The sequence below is a fragment of the Ictidomys tridecemlineatus genome, chromosome 5, assembly GCF_052094955.1.
Source record: "Ictidomys tridecemlineatus isolate mIctTri1 chromosome 5, mIctTri1.hap1, whole genome shotgun sequence".
Classification (NCBI taxonomy): domain Eukaryota; kingdom Metazoa; phylum Chordata; class Mammalia; order Rodentia; family Sciuridae; genus Ictidomys; species Ictidomys tridecemlineatus.
In genome coordinates, this window is record NC_135481.1 from 56608359 (window position 1) to 56625516 (window position 17158).

Here is a 17158-nt window from a genome sequence, read left to right on the forward strand (position 1 = left end):
ATTTATTTTTAATTGCTACATAAAAACACAAAAAGTAATACCTCTGAATGGGCACCATTTAATGTTTCCATACATGCATAGCCATGTTTTGACTTACAAATCAAGCATCTTCAGGCAGGCACAAGATAAGAAAACTTCCTCTATCCCCTGAGTGCTAGATGAGAAAGTCCCCAGTCAGGAGGACAGTGGCCCTTCACTGTCCCTGTTACTATCCTTGCAGGAGAGCAAATGCCCTGGATATGGCTGAGCCTCCTCTTCCCTCTGGTCCTGTGTGTTCTGACAGCACTTGGTCAAATCCCAGCCGGGTGACAGAAAGGGACTCTGGCCATTTCCAATACTGAGCTCAGTGATGACGGTTACTATTCTGTGAGCATCTCTCCATACCCTGCTGAGAGGGGCTTCTTTGCAAGTTCGATCATTCCCTCCACCGGGATCTGTTAGGGCCCATCTGAGCTGGGATCATTCCTTTTTCGTGGGTCATTCATTGGCTTCTTGTAGTTTGAACCTCGGAACAGACTGGCTCTAGCACATGTGCCTCACCCTGAGTGCCCTGCTCCTCTCGTTCAAGGTTGCTGGAAGCTCAGTCTGCCCCAACATTTTCCTATTTACTGGAGACCTCAAAAACTTGTCAGTGACCTTCCCATGACCTGGATAAAAATCTCTCAACCTGTCCCTGCCTGTCATGTGTAAGTACAGACTTAATTCCCTTCCATTTTGATGGCATGTGTGTGTCACCTTTGTATACGCTTGGATGAGCTTTAAGTTTCCTTCCTTCCGTCCTTCCTCTCTGCCTCCCTCCCTCCCTCCCTTCCTATTTTCAAATACCTGCACTGCGACCTGTTCTATAAATGAAAAAGGGAAAGAGAAAGAACAAAGAAAGCAGAGTAGTCTAAATACCAAAGGGTGTTTTTGTTTGTTTGTTTGTTTAGTTTTGTTTTTGTTTTTTCATTCATGAATGAAACCTTCAACCGGAGCAGCCCTGGCTCCGTTCTAACCTGCATCTTTCATGTCCTGTTTCCAGCTGGAGTGGAAAGTCTGAGGTGCCCTGGCCCTGAGCCCATGGCGAAACCAGCTGAGGCTTATGTCTCCAGGTCCCCAATCGACAGTGGTAGCCACAGCTGCTGGGGAGGAGGTTCAGCAGGGCATTTGCTGCTGGGTTCCTGAAGTCCATCCCACTAGTGATGGCAGTGCACTGGGAAGAAGGCAAAAGAAGCCTTCACCTAGGGTGACCACGGGCAGTAACAACCAAGAAGGAAAAGGAGAAATTCCTGCTGCCCATGGGCAAGGGGCTGGGTGGGGGCAGGTGGGGGCGGGGGTGTCTCTGGGTCCTGGTTTTGAAACTTTCTGCCTTGACTGAAGCCCAGGTTCTCAGCACAGGGGATGTGACTCATGGTCGAGAAATTCCCGAAGGCCTTGGATGACATTTATGTTGATTAGCTCTGAGTCACATTTCTGGAAAGGATTTTTCTCTCTCTCTCTCTCTCTCTTTTTTTTTTTTTTCACCAGAGGCAAACTGAAGGGAAAATGGCATGGATAGTGGTTTGGAAACAGCAGAGGAAATGGGTCACTTGTGTTATTAGTAGGGGAGTTAAAGACATGCAAGAACGGAAAGAAAAACAAGACAAGAAATAAAGGACATTAAGGAGGTAGGAATCATCTCCGAATGGAGCTGGGAAATTCATGACTGGTGACTTTGGTGGTGAGGGGATGGGGACAGCCCAGATGATCCCTGCCCCTTTAACTCTCACAGTGATTACAGAAATCTAGAGTGTATGAGTTGGAGCCATTGCTCATGCATTTATTTCACAAATATTTGTTGAGCATCTTCAAAGTTCCAGATCTGTTCTAGTTTCTAGAGATGCCATGGGGAGTGATATTAAGTCCTGCCCTGCCGGGGTTTAAATCGACAAGAGAAAAACAACAAAGGAACAATGAACCAGATGGCATCTTGGAATCTAACCCTTTTGACTTATTACCAGAAATACATTCAGAATGCTCAGGCCCAGGACTCTGCAAACTTGAACCCTTAGCTGCACATGAAGGGGAGAGCACAGGAGTGGGACCCAGCCACTGGTCATGGGGTCCTGACTCTTGCAGCTGCTCAGCTCTACTCTGTGATTCCTCTTTCCTGAAATAACATGCAGGGGTGTGAAGCTGACTGGACAAGGAGGAGGGAGAGGGGACCCCCTTGATGTTCCTGATCCCCCATTATTGTGTGTTTTAAGCCTCGGGTTTAGAGTTCCTTAATGTAAATGTAGAAGATCTCAGTTAAATCATAGACTCCAAGAATGAGTCTGGGAACAGGAAAAGAAATGTCCCGAGTCCAGTAGGAATTCAAACCACCAATAGAAAAGCAAAACAAATAAAAAACACTTTTCACTAGATTAGCTCCGCTTGTGCTTGACTTGGACTAATGAATTGCAGGATATTTCTTACAAAAAGCAACACTTGCAGCCAAAAAAGAGCAGTCATTTGGGAAGCAAAGGAAGGCAATCCTGAGGAACAGAAAAAAGTCAAGAAGCTCCTCAAGAGCCAGGGTTCTGAATTCTATGCTGGGCTTGTCACTAACTAGCCCTGGAGAGGCAGTCCCACAAGCCAGGTGATGGAGACCAGATCTTTGGGACATCTGGGGAAGAGCATTATCCAAGCATGGAACTGGCCTGGCTAGGAAGTAGGTGGGTACTTGAGAAGACCCGAGGTGACCTGGACCAAGATCACAAGCTGCCAGGGCAGCCAGGATCCCAGACTCACACGGCAACTTGAAGAAGCCAGAGTGAGGCACTGAGCTGACTCTTGCAACTAGAGTGCCCAGATGGAGGGAGGCTGGACTGGGCGTGTGGCTGCCTGGCTAGCCCCCTGCTGAGAATAAGGGCAGTTTTGCCTCCTTGCTGCCCTGTGTTCTCTAAACCCAGGCCAGCACTCACTGACGCCCGCACCCGCACACACAGACACAGACACCCAGGCCATCTGGCTGCTCTCTTGACCCTACCTTCTGGCCAAACCTTCAGAGCCCATTCTCCCAGCTGACCTTACGGTAAGGGCTGCATACCAGTCCATCAGGGCCAGGCAGCCCCAAGGCAAGGTCTTTATTAAAGACAGTAACAAAACAATATGAAAGAGAAAGAGCAAAGAAGAGGAAGACAAAGAAGGGGAAGAAGGGGGAGAGGGAGGGGTGGGGGAGGGAGGGAGAGAAAGGGAAACCTGGATGAAGAATGGCAACGTGAAGCCTTCTGCTAAAGGCTGAGCAAGGCTGGGGCTAGAGGAGAAGGAGTGTGAGAGGGAGCCATGCCAACCAGAGGGAGTCCCACTGTCACCAGCTCTTCCTGGTAAGCTCCAGAGATGAGGAAGTTGCAGCTCCACCAGCCCTCCCCAGCACCCCCCTTCTCCCTCACTGTCATCTACCAGGCTGGCTTCTCAAGGTTCCCTGTCACTTCCCAGCCCCACCAGGAGCCAGGAGGGGGCTTGGCTCAGATTCCCCCTCCTATTCCTGTACATCCCCAAGAAACTTCATCCAGCTGGAGAGGTCTTAGTTACCCTCTCTAAGACTCTACCACGGGCCCTAGCCACTTCCCCCATGGTTCCTCAGTCACCCACCAAAGCCAATCAGAGCTTTGATGGCTGCAGAGAGTATGGTTTTGATCTAGAACTGTGTGTGTGTGATCAGTGTGAGTGTGTACATATTATAAGGGGAACAGGGATATTGTACCTATAGCTCTGACAAAAGGGATTTAGATTTCATAGATGAGGACTAAGAAGGAACTCTTTCTTACCTGGGTGGCCACCCACAGAGATGAATGAAGGCAGACTCCGCAGAATCTATGATTGAGTGAATATCTATAATTTAACCCTCCATATGCTGTGTGATGTGGCCTATGATTTCTTACCTAGACGTAAATAATTACTGTTGCTACAATTATTTTTGAAACAGGGTCTGCAGCATGATGGTCCCAGCCAGTGGGGAGCTATAAGACAGATGTTCAAGATGAGCCTCTGGGGCTGATCATGTCTCTGGTTATAGAGAGAGAGATTCTATATGTTGCCTGGCAGCCACTGACTGGTCAGAGACAAAGAGGAATGCTGACGATGGAGATGCCCTGGCAGTTGTGATTTTGCTGAAGTCCATTATTAACATGAAGTCCATTTCTTTATCATTTTCCAATGAGTTACTTTATTACAGACAATATGCTAAGCTAATAGAAAAACAAAGAAGAGATTAAAAATTTCGTTCTGAAGTTGAATCAATGGCAACTATGCATGATATACATCAATATATAAATTCTGACCATGAGGGGCTGGGGTTGTGGCTCAGCAGTAGCAAGTGCGAGGCCCTGGGTTCGATCCTCAGCACCACATAAAAATAAATAAATAAAATAAAGGTATTGTGGGGCTGGGGATGTGGCTCAAGCGGTAGCGCGCTCACCTGGCGTGCGTGCGGCCCGGGTTCGATCCTCAGCACCACATACAAACAAAGATGTTGTGTCCGCCGAGAACTAAGAAAAAATAAATAAATATTAAAAAAATTCTCTCTCTCTCTATCCCCCTCTCTCTCTCGCTCTCTCTTTAAAAAAAAAATAAAATAAAGGTATTGTGTTCAACTACAACTAAAAAATAAATACTAAAAAAATTTTAAAAACATTCTGACCCATGATCATTGAGAATCCCACACATGCCCAAGGACATGGGCTGGTAGATGATGTTGAGTAACCAGCATGCCTCAAGCCCAACCACTCTACTAGAACTGTGACTTTCCAAGAAGCTATGGCTTAGAAACCATGAAGGAAGGAGACCTAAAACTCAGCCAATATTCATTCTCATTCTTCCCCTCCCTTTTGCCAGTCTATTGAAACATGTCCAAGGGGCTCCGTGGGAGGCAGGTCTGCTACCTTGTGAGGCAGGCCCTTGATCTTCATGGCAGTCAATGAGTCAAGTCTATGCATTTGCTGCTGAACAAATGGAGCTTCATCTGGGGTTGTTTGAACTTGTGTATGTGTTTGCATTTCAATGATTTCTTCCTTCCCTAAGCAACCTGCTAAATGCAACATTTACAACCAGCCTTGCAGGCATTATCTGTGCCTGATTGGGGCCCTATTATACCAAATGAAGGCTGCCAGCTTCCCCTGCGAGAAAAAGCAAGAAGCACTGGGGAAAATGGAAATTGGACAATAGTCTTGTATACTCTGTTCTGTCATGGATGGCCTTCAGCAGGAAACCAATCAACAGAATCAAAAGAACATGATTTCCTGCTAGCATAGAGTGATGCCACATGAACCAGACATTCTTGTTTCATGCCCCGTGCCAGTCATTGTCAACCTGAGCATAAGTAATAACATATGACTGGGGTTGTGATTTTAGTGGAATATTCTTTTGCTTTTGGCATGATACCACATACCTTCGTATGCTTTATTGCCCTTTCCCAAACCTAGGGAGCTTTCTTTTCTTTGTAGACCTCTTTTCCCCCAAAGAACTATATCTGGTTGTTTTGCTGCATGCCACCTCTTAAACCCAAGCCAGCCAACTCCCAATTGTCCTCAGTCTTTTCTTAAGCAGAACTTTATATAAATATATTATTATTATTATTGCATCACATAGGGTTAAAATAAACCCGCTGTGAATTGGCCCTTCAACAATCCTGCTTTTCCTCTAAAAATGGCTAGCTCCCTAAGACTGGCTTTGAGAGAGAAAAATTCTCACATCATATTTTTCTTACTTTCTAGGATGATCTTGAAGGTGATGATAGGTCATAAGCCGCAGCCTCTGCAAGGATGTTACAACCCCTGGAGCAGTCGGAAAGTACATATGTGTTTGGAATGCAACAAAAGGGGAAAGTTACTAGTGTGTTTTGGACGGGACCCTGTATTTTTAACCCTTTATCCAAACCTAGGGGAAACACAACCCAGCTACTCAAAACCCAGTTTTCTCCTAAAATGACATAGTTAAGTAGTCGTCGGAATCATTTTTTCGTCAGACAGTTTGGCTTAGTGTCTAAAAGCATTGATAACAGACAGCTGGTTCAAGTCCTAACTCCTTCCCTTGCTAAATACGTGACTCTGAGGAAGTTGAAAAGCTCTCCCATCTCGTGTTCTTCCTCTGTAAAACAACAAACATCTCACAAGGTTGTCACCAAGAATATTCCTGAACTACTGGGCTTTTCCTCCCTGATCTATTATGGAGGACATTAGCAAGAAGTGTACCAGGTACCCAATAAATGGCATAATTATTATCACAAAAATGTTTTAGAAAGTACTGGGTTCCAGCTCTACATGGTTTTAGGAGTGTTGACAGAGAGTATAGGGTTCAGGGTCGTGGAAAAGTTAGGACTACAGGCAGAGTAGCTTTTCCATGATGTTTGCATGCGTTATCTCATTCTGAGAGAGAAAATTTGGGTAGTCACTCCCATTTCATAGAGGAGGCTCTTGCACATTGCTAGAACTGGCAAAGCCACGAGTAGATCCCAGGGCTCCAGAGTCCTTGCTAGAGCTTCATCTGTACATTATGGCACCTCTGTTAAGTGTTTCTCCATACATGGTGAACTTTTAAGCTAGCTCGATGCATAAAAAAACTGTATTCTACTCTTGTAACAAATACAGAATCTTTGCCAATTACAAGGTGAGCTGTAATCAATCAGGCTATATGTCTGCCTCATGTCCGTTTCCTGTGTGTTTCTTGGTCCATATGGTGGGGCACAGAGCATTCTGAAAAATTTTTTGGTCCAGACCACTGTTCAATTCTAAAATCTCAAATAAAACTAGTAAAGATCTACAAAAGCAAATTTTGTCTTTTAACATTTCTCAGAGCTGAATTTATTTGTTCTTGGCCTGTCCTCAGTTCCCCCAAGGTCCTCCCCATCCCTGTCTATTCCAAGAAAAATAGAGTTCCCTGCCTTTTCTACACACACCCGACTCCTCACACTCCTGGTCCTGCACTGCCTCCTGTGGCCTCCTAGGAAAGCAACGGCTCACATATGGACAGAACTTGAACTATTCTGAGATGATTTGACTGGCCAGGATCAGAGTATCAAACTTTTGTCCCTACAAGTCCATCCCTAGAATCACTCCCTTTCTCCTGAAATGAAAACTTACAATCTAGAAGGTCTTCTAGATTATCTCCATCATCTTTGGAGCTGAACTAATTTGTTACTTGAAAACAGTAACAGGTAACTTTTGGAATGAGGAAGGAGGCCGCCATTGTGGAGGATGGGGTGCTGTGGTTGGGTTGGGTCTTAGGTCAGCTTCCCGGGAAGCCCACTGTGAAATGGAAATTGCATGGAGGAGGTTTATCACAAAAGGCCCTCAAGACCCACACCTGGAAGCAGGGCTTTGCAATGGCAACAGGAATAGCACAGATGTGCAGAGGTATCCTGCCTCGAGGAAAGGAGCCAGGCCTCCTTTATGCCTCTGCATGGAGAGACTTGTCACTGCGTACAGACTGCTGCTAGGAAATATGTCCTTAGATGAAGTGCGGTCTGTCCAAGGGTAGCAACTATGGGTCTTCACCCACCATATTCTCAGCAGCTGGGGGAATGAGACATGAGCCCTAAAGGGGAATCTGGGTAGAGGACCACAGTATTCTGTGTAGGAAAGAAGGCAAATTTGAATTCCTGGAAGCCGGAAGCAGTAGGGTAGCTAGGAGATGGATGCCTAGGGCTTTTAAGACTGATGAAAAGGCTTTTTAGGACCAAAGTCCTGAGTGTAGGAGGATTCTTATCTTCAACCTGCAATTAAATAGCAGGAGACATCTGTGAAGTAGCTGGAAACGGCTGAATCTTCTTACTGTGCCCACTCCCACTCTCATCAGCACTTGGCCATGCATCTGACCTTGGGTAATGGTATCCAACAAGGTGCTGGACCTGTATTTCTGGAAGTATACTCTGTGAAACTGCGATGTCAAGATTACCCTGGGGAAAGGACTTTAACAGCATAAAATCCTGGGCCCTAGATATAGCAAAACAATCTCCAGGATGGGAACATGAATCTGTATTATAAATATTCCCCACCTCTATAATTGATGCATTGAAAGATCCATGGCTCAAGCTCAGCTAATCACAGTACTTCCCTGAGAATATTTTACCCCCAACTAAAGCTAGTGGAGTCCTGAGGCCATGAGTGGAGTTCTAATGCTTCTAATAGCCATGCTAGTGGCACACAGAAAGTGAGTTGGGGGATATTACTATGGATTATATGTTAAATGTCCCCCCAAAGACCATTGAGAAAGTCTTAGTCACCAGCCTGCAGTGCTATGGGGAAAGGTGGTGGACACTCTAGGAGGTGGGGCATAATTGGAGGAAGTAGGGTCATTGTGAGAATGCCCTTGATGGGGATATTGGGACCAGATTCTCCCCGCCCCTCTCTCTCTGCTTCCTGGCCTCCGTGATGTGAATAGATCACGCCCTTTCCACCATGATGTTCTGCCTTGCCATGGGCACAAAAGCAGTAGAGTCAGGTGATCATGAACTGAAACCTCTTAAACTGTGAGCCAAAATAAATCTTTTCTCCTCGTGAGCTGTTTATCTCAGGTGTTTTGTCACAGTGACGGAAAGCTGACCAACTCAGAGATTAAAGCCAATTCAAGCTAAGAGGCGTAGTGAAGACACTGAGAGTGCATCTAGGTAGTGTTCAAGGCCTTAAATAAGGCTTTTGTCTTGTTTGGTAATGTGAACCAATGACTATGTATTAGTAATAGACTTTCAAGTTTTCAGAAGACAGTATTAAGCCTCTGAGGCTAGTGCATTAGGATGTGATAAGTGTAAGTGAAGAATTACTAGCTTCATGGGCTATCTGGGAAAAGAGAGGGGAGCAATGGAGATGGAAGATAAGTGGTAGAAAGTTCTCCATTTTCCTCCTTTTTCTACACAGTTACAACCAATCACTAATATGTGTGTGTATATGTGTATGTGTGTACTCATGCGAGAAGGGGGAGGGCATTTGTATTCTCTGCTCTTGTTGAGCTTACACACACACACACACACACACACACACACACACACACACTCATCCTTTTCAATATAGTGTTCCAGGAATTTACCCTCAACAGATGGACATTAGCCTTTGATATAAAACCTTCTTTCTGTCCCATCTAAGGCTCTGGCTGGTGAGGATAGGAGGCTTGAGTCCACTGACCTTGAGTATCTTTCAAAAGAGCTCTCTGTATTTGGTTTCTATGTGAAGTTAAAGTTCTCAGTACTTTGTCTTCTGTGCCCAGGTTCTGTGAGCGGAAAATCTTGTATGACTTCCCCCAAGTCCACCTGACGGAGGAATTTTTTGTTGCCTTATTATCTTGGCTTTTTCCAACTACAAACCCCAGCACCAACCAGGCAAATTTCACAAAAGAATCCCTCTCCCTGAGACTCAGTTTCAGGAACTTTGTTTGAGGATGAAATTGAATTCCTTCAAAATAGAAAAGTTGAAGGCTACAGTCTAATTGGTTTTGATCGAGAGGAAGAAAGCAAGTAACTGTTTTGGGTATACAAAGTTTATCCCAGAGAAATTATGCACCCTTATTTGGAGTGAGGTGGTGGTGGTAGTGGTGATAATGGAGTTGTAGTGATGGAAGGTGTAGTGGTAGAAGTGGTGACGGTGATGGTGAAGTAGAGTAGTGGTGATATTGGAGGTGGTAGTGGTGGTGAAGGTGGTAGAGTGGTGATGGTGATGGTGATAGTGATGGTGATGATGTGAAAGTGATGGTGGTGATAATGGTGATGGTGGCTGTGGTGATGATGGAGGTGGTGGTGAAGGTGGTGATGGTGGTGATGATGATGGTGGAGGTGGTGGCAGTGTTAATGGTGCTGATGATGTGTTGTTAATACAGAACACATAGAAGATCTTTCTTACTGCTCTCATCCACACCTGAAGAATTATCATCAATGGGTTATACTGTAACGTTTTCCAGCAAAATATTCATTTTAAAATATAAGGGACATTAAGATAAAAACCCACACAGAGATTCATTCAGCATTTTCCTGGCCCTTGGCTAAGTAAAAAAGCACATACTAGGTTGCCAATCCAGTTCCCTTACATTTAGGAAAAGCATTTAATAGCTCTTCTTTGCCTTCTCTGAGCCCACTTCCTCCTCCCCCTCCTCCTCCTTCTCCTTGCTCTTCCCTGTCTCCAAATTAATCTTAATAGGAAGTCCTGAAGCAAACGATCAGGTTACAAGTCGAAATATGATAGCCTGTCATGTTTCATCATTTTTGAAATAAACAAAACTGTCAGGATTCTCTGAGACCTGCCTCTGGTTCAGAGTGTTCTCTTTGAGGCTAGAGGAACACACAAGGATTAGAAAAAAAAAGGAGGCTTGTTCTTGTGTAATGAAGAGAATGTAACGGAAGGATGGCAGCGATCTCCAATTCCAGACTTGTGTCCAATTTCAGACCATTGCATTTGAGGGGACTATTGATTAGGGCTGTAAAATGTTTGCATAATTGGGTCTTATTTTATAAAGTAGAGGTTTAAGGGCTCTTCGTCAACCAGATTCATTTCTTATTATAGTCCCCTTCGGTTCCCCCCAAATGTTTGGATTGGATATACCAATTAATAATAATTGCCTGGCTTGTTTCCTGAAGATTGGTGCCTTCTGTGGACTAGGTCGTTGAAGACTGGGAGAGTGTTTTTATGTGGAAGGTCGTCTCTATTCATCAGAGGCTGTTTATCTTTTTCTGGCGCCTCCTTCAGAGCAGCCACAGTTTTTCTGAAGGAGCCGCCACACACATGACAGTCCAACAGCAGAGAATTGCTTGGTTCGGAGTGGGTAATGCTGGGGCCATGGTCTTGGTTTGGGGATATTTCAGAACTTTAATATTTTGGTAACCCATGCTCCATAAATCATTGAATTACATCAAGTCTATTTAAAACCCCTCTGGGCAGCTGTTTAAAATGCTGTCACTGCAGTAAGCAATGTCCTCAGAGTCACATGGCAGGTCTGGGTGAGGAGGGGATGGGTTTTGTTTGTGTTTCTTTAACTCCACTTAGGTTTACCCTCTGACTCTCCACTTCTGTGAACAGTCCCTCCACTTCCAGTTATTTTAAAAGTCAGGATCCTGAGGCCACTTAGTCCATCAGGGTTAAGCCTTCCCATCAGATCAAATTCTTTCCCCTCACATTCTTCTCTCCCAGCCATTTAGTGAAACAAGCACAAATTGTTAACTTCAGATTAATATGTTTAATAAGTGAAATCTGGAGTCTTTCAAGAAGGCAGGCAGCCTGGAGGATTGGTTGCAGCTGAGGACTCCCAAGGGCTTTTCCTAGGTCATTGCTGGGGGCTTGAGACCACCTGTGTAGCACCTGTAGGCAACTTGGGCCTAATTACCCCAGGGAGCATAAGCTTTGTCAACCCTGCTCTCTGGCCTCCCATGTTCTCTGGGGTCTGACAACATAGTGGGTGTTGGGAGACCAGATCCCTGGGGAGAAGGGTGAAGCTTGGCCACCAGCATCCCCTTTAGACTGCTGCGTGCTTGTAGGTGTAATGCCCGGCACTGGGCACTGATGCTTCAAGCTCCCTCAAGAGAAGTATGTCCTCCATCTTGTCCTCCATGGTACCCAGGCCTGCAGTACCTAGGTATGTATTTTTGTGTGCATTAAAAGACAGAGAAATTTAGTACCAGTGACCATATTTAGAACTTTTCAATCAGAAAAATAAAAAAGTCAAATATGCTATTTTAATTTCAGCAGACTTGCAAATGTTATAATCTTTAAAAAAGAAACAAACAAATTTCATTTTGAATTCCATATAAAGTGTGAAACAGCAAAGATCCCCATCACCTTTTCAGAGTCTTGACCTTCTGACGGTCTTTGTCCTTTGCTGGCACTTAGTAGATTGACAAATCAATTTGTCAACTCAGTTCATGAATACAAATTGAGAGGGCAGGGGTTTTGGAACTGAGATCTGAGTTTGACTCTCAACATCCTCCTTACTAGCTGTGTGACCTAAACACATGACAGCCCTTTTGAGTTTCAGGTTAATTTGTTGAGAGGATTAAGACAAAGCATGTTGTACGTGATACATGTGATTTCTACTAATGAGATAATGAATAGTATATGTCGTATGTGTCTCTTATACTTGTTTCTACTCCCCACTGGGTTTACCCCAAAGGCACTTGTTATAGCTGCCCTGCCCAGGGGACACGAGTTGGTTTATTCTCTGCCTTTGCCAGTTGGGGAAAGAGACAGGGTTCTCCAGGGGCAGGAGACTGGGCTGCTCAGCTTCTTGCTGGGGTTGGGGACTGGGAGTGGAGCTGGAGCCTAGGAGCATGCGGCTCAGCTCTGGGCCACCGGCAGCTGCAAACGGAGGAAGACAGTGCAGCGGCTCCGGCTCCCGGGGGAGCGGCCGGCAGACGGCCTCCCGGGTCCCCAGGCTGCCAGCGCCATGGCTCGTTTGCTTTGGCCGGGGACCGGGCCTGCCCGGCCGCCAGGACCTACCCTACGGGTCTCCCGGGGCCCCGGGACATGCCGCATCTGGGACCCTTACCCCCCTGACGTTTGTGAAGTTTGAACAGAAAACATCAGCGGTGCACAAAACAAAAACACCAGCCACCGAGGAGACGGGATTGCACAGACGACCTGCCCCTTCCCATGCAAACCAACCCAACGACGTGCGGCTTCCTGGGGCCCCTGCCCCGGGGGTGGGTAGGGGGTGGGGGGGTGGCCTGTGTTTGGGAATCAGCGGGGACCCCACCAGCCAGTGTCCCGGCCCTGACCTCTCCGAGATCTCACACCGGGTCACTGTTTCTTTACAAAACAGAGTATCAGGAACGAGGCAAAGCTCTTAATTTTTTTTTTTTTTTTTTTTGCAAAATTCTCTTCAGTTGAGCGAGAGGCAGTCCAAGGGCAGGTTGAACTGTGTCCAGTAATGTAGTCCCCTTCCCTGAGGCGTCGGAAGTGGAGGGCCTTTCCAGGCCGCCTGGAGCTTAGACTGCACTGGACATGGGCCTCCTCAGAAAGGGTTTTGATTTCCTACTGTGGAAGGGGGACACTTTTCCCTCCCTCCCTCCCTTCCCCCTCCTTTCTCTTTGGTGGTTACTTGATATTCTCCTCCCCGCCCCCCCCCCCATGACCTGATTAATCTATTGCTTTCCGAAAGTTTGACTGTAGTAGCTTTTTCCTCTTCCACCTCTCATCATCATGTGCGGTCAGCCAAAATTTGAGTTAATATTTAAAATTAATTTCTAATATATATGGAGTCCCCCCCCCAGTCGGTGAAATTTCACTGATATAATTTTTACAATATCTTTCATGTAATGATTGTATCATTTCTCCCTTACTCTCCTCTATCCTTTCTTTTCCTTTCTATAAAGAAAGCAGGGACTTCACCAAATCTCATCTTCATCAATTACTATCTTCATGACCTTGGGCAACTCATTTTTTTAGGCTTTCTCAGCCTCCACTTCTTTGTCTGAAAAATGGAGTTAAAAATGCCCATTTAGATTATTGGACTGATATATTACGAATAATAATATACTCACCACATAGAATATAAATAATAATTTATGGTATTGCCTTCTGAATAAAATGAATTTTCTAGCTATCTTCACTCTCCACCCTTGAAGAAAACTTTAGGTAACAGGTCCCAGGCTCTGGGCTCTGGGGTCAACCTTACTGGTTTTCCAAAAGGCAGATCCATGCTTTCTCTCCCACCTGAACATCTGCTTAGCCTCCTAAATAGTGTCTCTGCCTCCATGCTCACCCCTGTTAGTCTGTTCTCCAAAGAGCAGCCAACCTGGTCTTTTAAAAACAAAAATTTGAAATAACTGCAAGTGAAAATTTTGGAAAAATGACCACCTTGTGACCTTTCTCTTCTCTGATGACATAAAGATCACTACTGCCTTGAGGCTGCACACTTATTATTACCTGGGGCTGGAATCCTCATCCACTGACTGACTGCTGAAGTGTCACCTCCTCAAGAGATGCCATCCCACCACCGATTTAAAGTAGCACCCACACCTCACCCCCCAGTTACCCTCTATTATAGTTTGGATTTTAAATGTCCCCCAAAGGCCTGTGTGTTAAAAACTTGGTCCTCAATTTGGCATTATTGGGAGGTGATAGATAGAGCCTTTAAGAGGCGGGGACTAATGGGAGGCTTTAGGTCATTGGGGGTGTGCTCCTTATGAGGAGAGTGGTACACCAGGGTCATTCTTTTTGTTTCATAGCTCCCGGAAGTGAATGCTCCACCAGGCACTTCCTGACATGATGTGCTAGTTTGCCATAGGCCCAACAGCAACTGGGTGAATCCATCATGAACTGAATCCTCTAAAACTGTGAGTCAAGTTAAACAGTTCCTCTTTTTAAGTTGTTTTTCCTCAGGTATTTGTTACAGTAATGGAAAGCTGGCTAATACACCCTCTATTTATGTTACCTTGTTTATTGCCAAAGCACTAAAATTAATTATTCATTCATTGATTAAGTAAATGAGCCTGTAATTTAGGAGAGAAAAAACTTCTAAACAATTAGTTCAAGCCATAAGCTTTCGGATATAAATGCAATAGCTTTCAACACAAGGCGAATTACAGAATTAATAAATTTCTAAAATCAAACAACAAAAAGATTATTATTAATAAGAAGCCTGATTCTATGGCCTGAGGTCAGGGTTTAGGTGAATATAATTCTGTCCCCAGAAAACTTTGGAAGGATTCACAAAGGAAAGAGAAAGACTGACTTTCCTTTGGCCTGAAGAAAAAAATTCCCCAAGCAGCTTCAATAACAGTGGGAAGAGAGTATGGATTTATTATTATTATTATTTCTTATATATTCCACATCTCTCCTGACTAAGTCTGTTAAGATAATCAGTTTTTATGCACTTATTCATTTTTTTTTCCTTAGGCTCTACCAATAGGGTCTTGTTTTTTTAACTTTAAAGATTTTTTTTGGCTCCTGTGGATAAAATTCTGGAAACTACATATACAGTACTAAACACATTGGGTCTGAATTTTTCAAGTCTCATCTCACTCTCTCTGGCGTGCCTGGCCTGGATTGTTTGGGAGCCAATGGTTTTGATGGGTTTGGGAGTTTGTTGAACTCTTGCAGATTATATGTATTATATGTTTTCCTGAGTAATTTGGTTTTGTTCAAATCTCTAAATATACTTTTTCCTAAGCTATTTCCCCTTAGTTTATAAACTTGTATATATTCCAAAAGAATGTAATCTACATGGTTAGATTCATTTGCATCCAGTTTACTTCAAGGTCATTGGCAGGGAGCTAGATGTTCAAAGGATATGAACAGTAAGAAACTTTCCCTAAAATATTTTAAATGTGTGTGCCTGAAATGATGACACATTAGCTCAGAATTCTGTATAGGTAACTCTGTAAGTTAAGTATTATTCTATTGTATGAAATAGTAAGATTTTAAGCAGCAGATAATTGAACTCATATTATTTGGACTTAATTTTTAAAAAGAAGTTATTTCTATTTTCCATTATCATTTCAGGATTTCCCCTTCTTTATTGAAATCCTTAGCAAGTACTCTCAGACAGTATTAATTTTGCTGTCTAAAAATCCATCACAGCAAGAGAACATAACTAGCCATAGGATTTGGGGCAAGTTCATTGCTCTGAGTCTAGGTTTCCTCATCTGTTGAGTAGGGATTAAAAATGTCCTATCTGCAGAGTTGTTATGAGGAGATAATTAGAAGGAACGAGGGCAAATAAATAAATGTGGGCAAATAAATACTATAGGCCATACCTAGAATAAGGTATGGCCTATAGTAGAGTTTTAAATGGCAAGTGGGCCAATCCATTGAGTTTTGGCAACATTTTTGATGAAGTTTTATATTATACTATCATCACCAAATTGATTAGTGTGTGTGTGTGTATGTGTGTGTAAGTGTGTAAGTGTGTAAGTGTGTAGGTGTTGGTGCATGCAGGCAGGAATGTCTACAGCATAGCTAGGTGTTCAAGGTGGTGCTGTTGATGGGCTGCTTTTGGAGGGCTTCTTTGAGAGAGGCAGACCTGGCTGACCCTCTGACCCAGGTGTTTAGCCAACAAGACACTATTGCACTTAACATCGTTCGTAATCCATCTGCAGTAGACGGCCCACTGGCCATTTGTCTAAGGCCAACCAAATGTTGATGAGGGTCACGATGGCTTTGGGGCCACACTTTGGAGGTTATTATCATTAATAATGTCTGTGTGCACCTCATGACTCTTGTGTACATGCCCTTTAGAACTTCAGCTTCCCTCCTTAGAATATTGGCTTTCTGCAAGATAGTTCAGAACAGAATGACCACATCCAAAATGGACTGTTAAGAGATAGTCTCTCTGTCCTGGTGTGGATATGAAATGGCACTCACTGTGTGAAGCCACTCAGGAACATGAAGTGTCTTCAGATCCAGCGTTTGCAGACCACAGGTTATATTTTTCACTATGAAAAGGAGTATTTGTAGCAAACAGTGAAAGGCAAGGAAAGCCATTGTAGTAATCATGGGAAAAATGGTGTCAGATGGCAGGGCAAACCACTGTGGTAACCTCCTGAAGTAATTATGGACATCTGGATTGATGAAAGGAACTAAAGGATGGCAGGCATTCTGCATTTGGGACTGGGTTTTCCCAAAGGAAGATAAATGGAAAAAACATGTTTGCTTTAACTGCTGACTCATGGTACAAAGTTTTAATTCAGAGACTTTAATTGAAAATGCAGCAAGAATGTAAAAGATTTACATAGAAAAAAATTTGTATATTGGCAAGACATTAATTACAAAACCAGATGGTTATGATGGAAAAATCAACCAAGAGGCCTTTGTTTTTTTCTTTTGTTTTCTTAGCATGAAACATTTTTACTTTAGACATTTCAATATTCTGTTAATTATAAGCAATGCCACCTTTCTATTCAAATTAAAGAGTGATTATCTGGTATTTTAGAATATATTAAAAAAAAACCCACACAGAAATCATCATGACAGGAACCTGGAATATGAAAGTATTCTTGTGATAGAAGCTTCATGACCAAGACACTCGTTCTCTCTCCCCAGAGGCTAGTCTAATGAGACCATATTTCTCGGTTCCTATTGACCGTGACCGCTGTCTCAGTCAGGGGTCATTTGTTTGCAACAGAAGGTTGGAACAAAACAGCCTGAAATTAGCTCAGGAAGAAGAGTTTACTGTAAGGATACCAGAGGTTTTTCACTCTCAGAGATTCCATGTTCAGGAGTGTCCTTGGGCTGGAAAGTCCATC

The 17158-nt window shown here is 44.0% G+C and overlaps 1 long non-coding RNA gene across 3 annotated transcripts; it reads left to right on the forward strand.

Annotated features, from left to right (window-relative positions):
- The first annotated feature begins 433 nt into the window (after positions 1–433).
- Positions 434–6769, forward strand: LOC144377805 (uncharacterized). Of its 3 annotated transcripts, none has more exons than XR_013438973.1 (3): positions 434–686; positions 1022–1646; positions 5715–6769. It is a non-coding gene; the product is annotated as an uncharacterized LOC144377805 (long non-coding RNA). The 3 variants fall into 3 exon arrangements; XR_013438972.1 differs by lacking the exon at positions 5715–6769 and adding an exon at positions 3929–4524 and having other exon boundaries at positions 435–686; XR_013438971.1 differs by lacking the exon at positions 5715–6769 and adding an exon at positions 1850–2382 and having other exon boundaries at positions 440–686.
- Positions 6770–17158: the final 10389 nt, after the last annotated feature.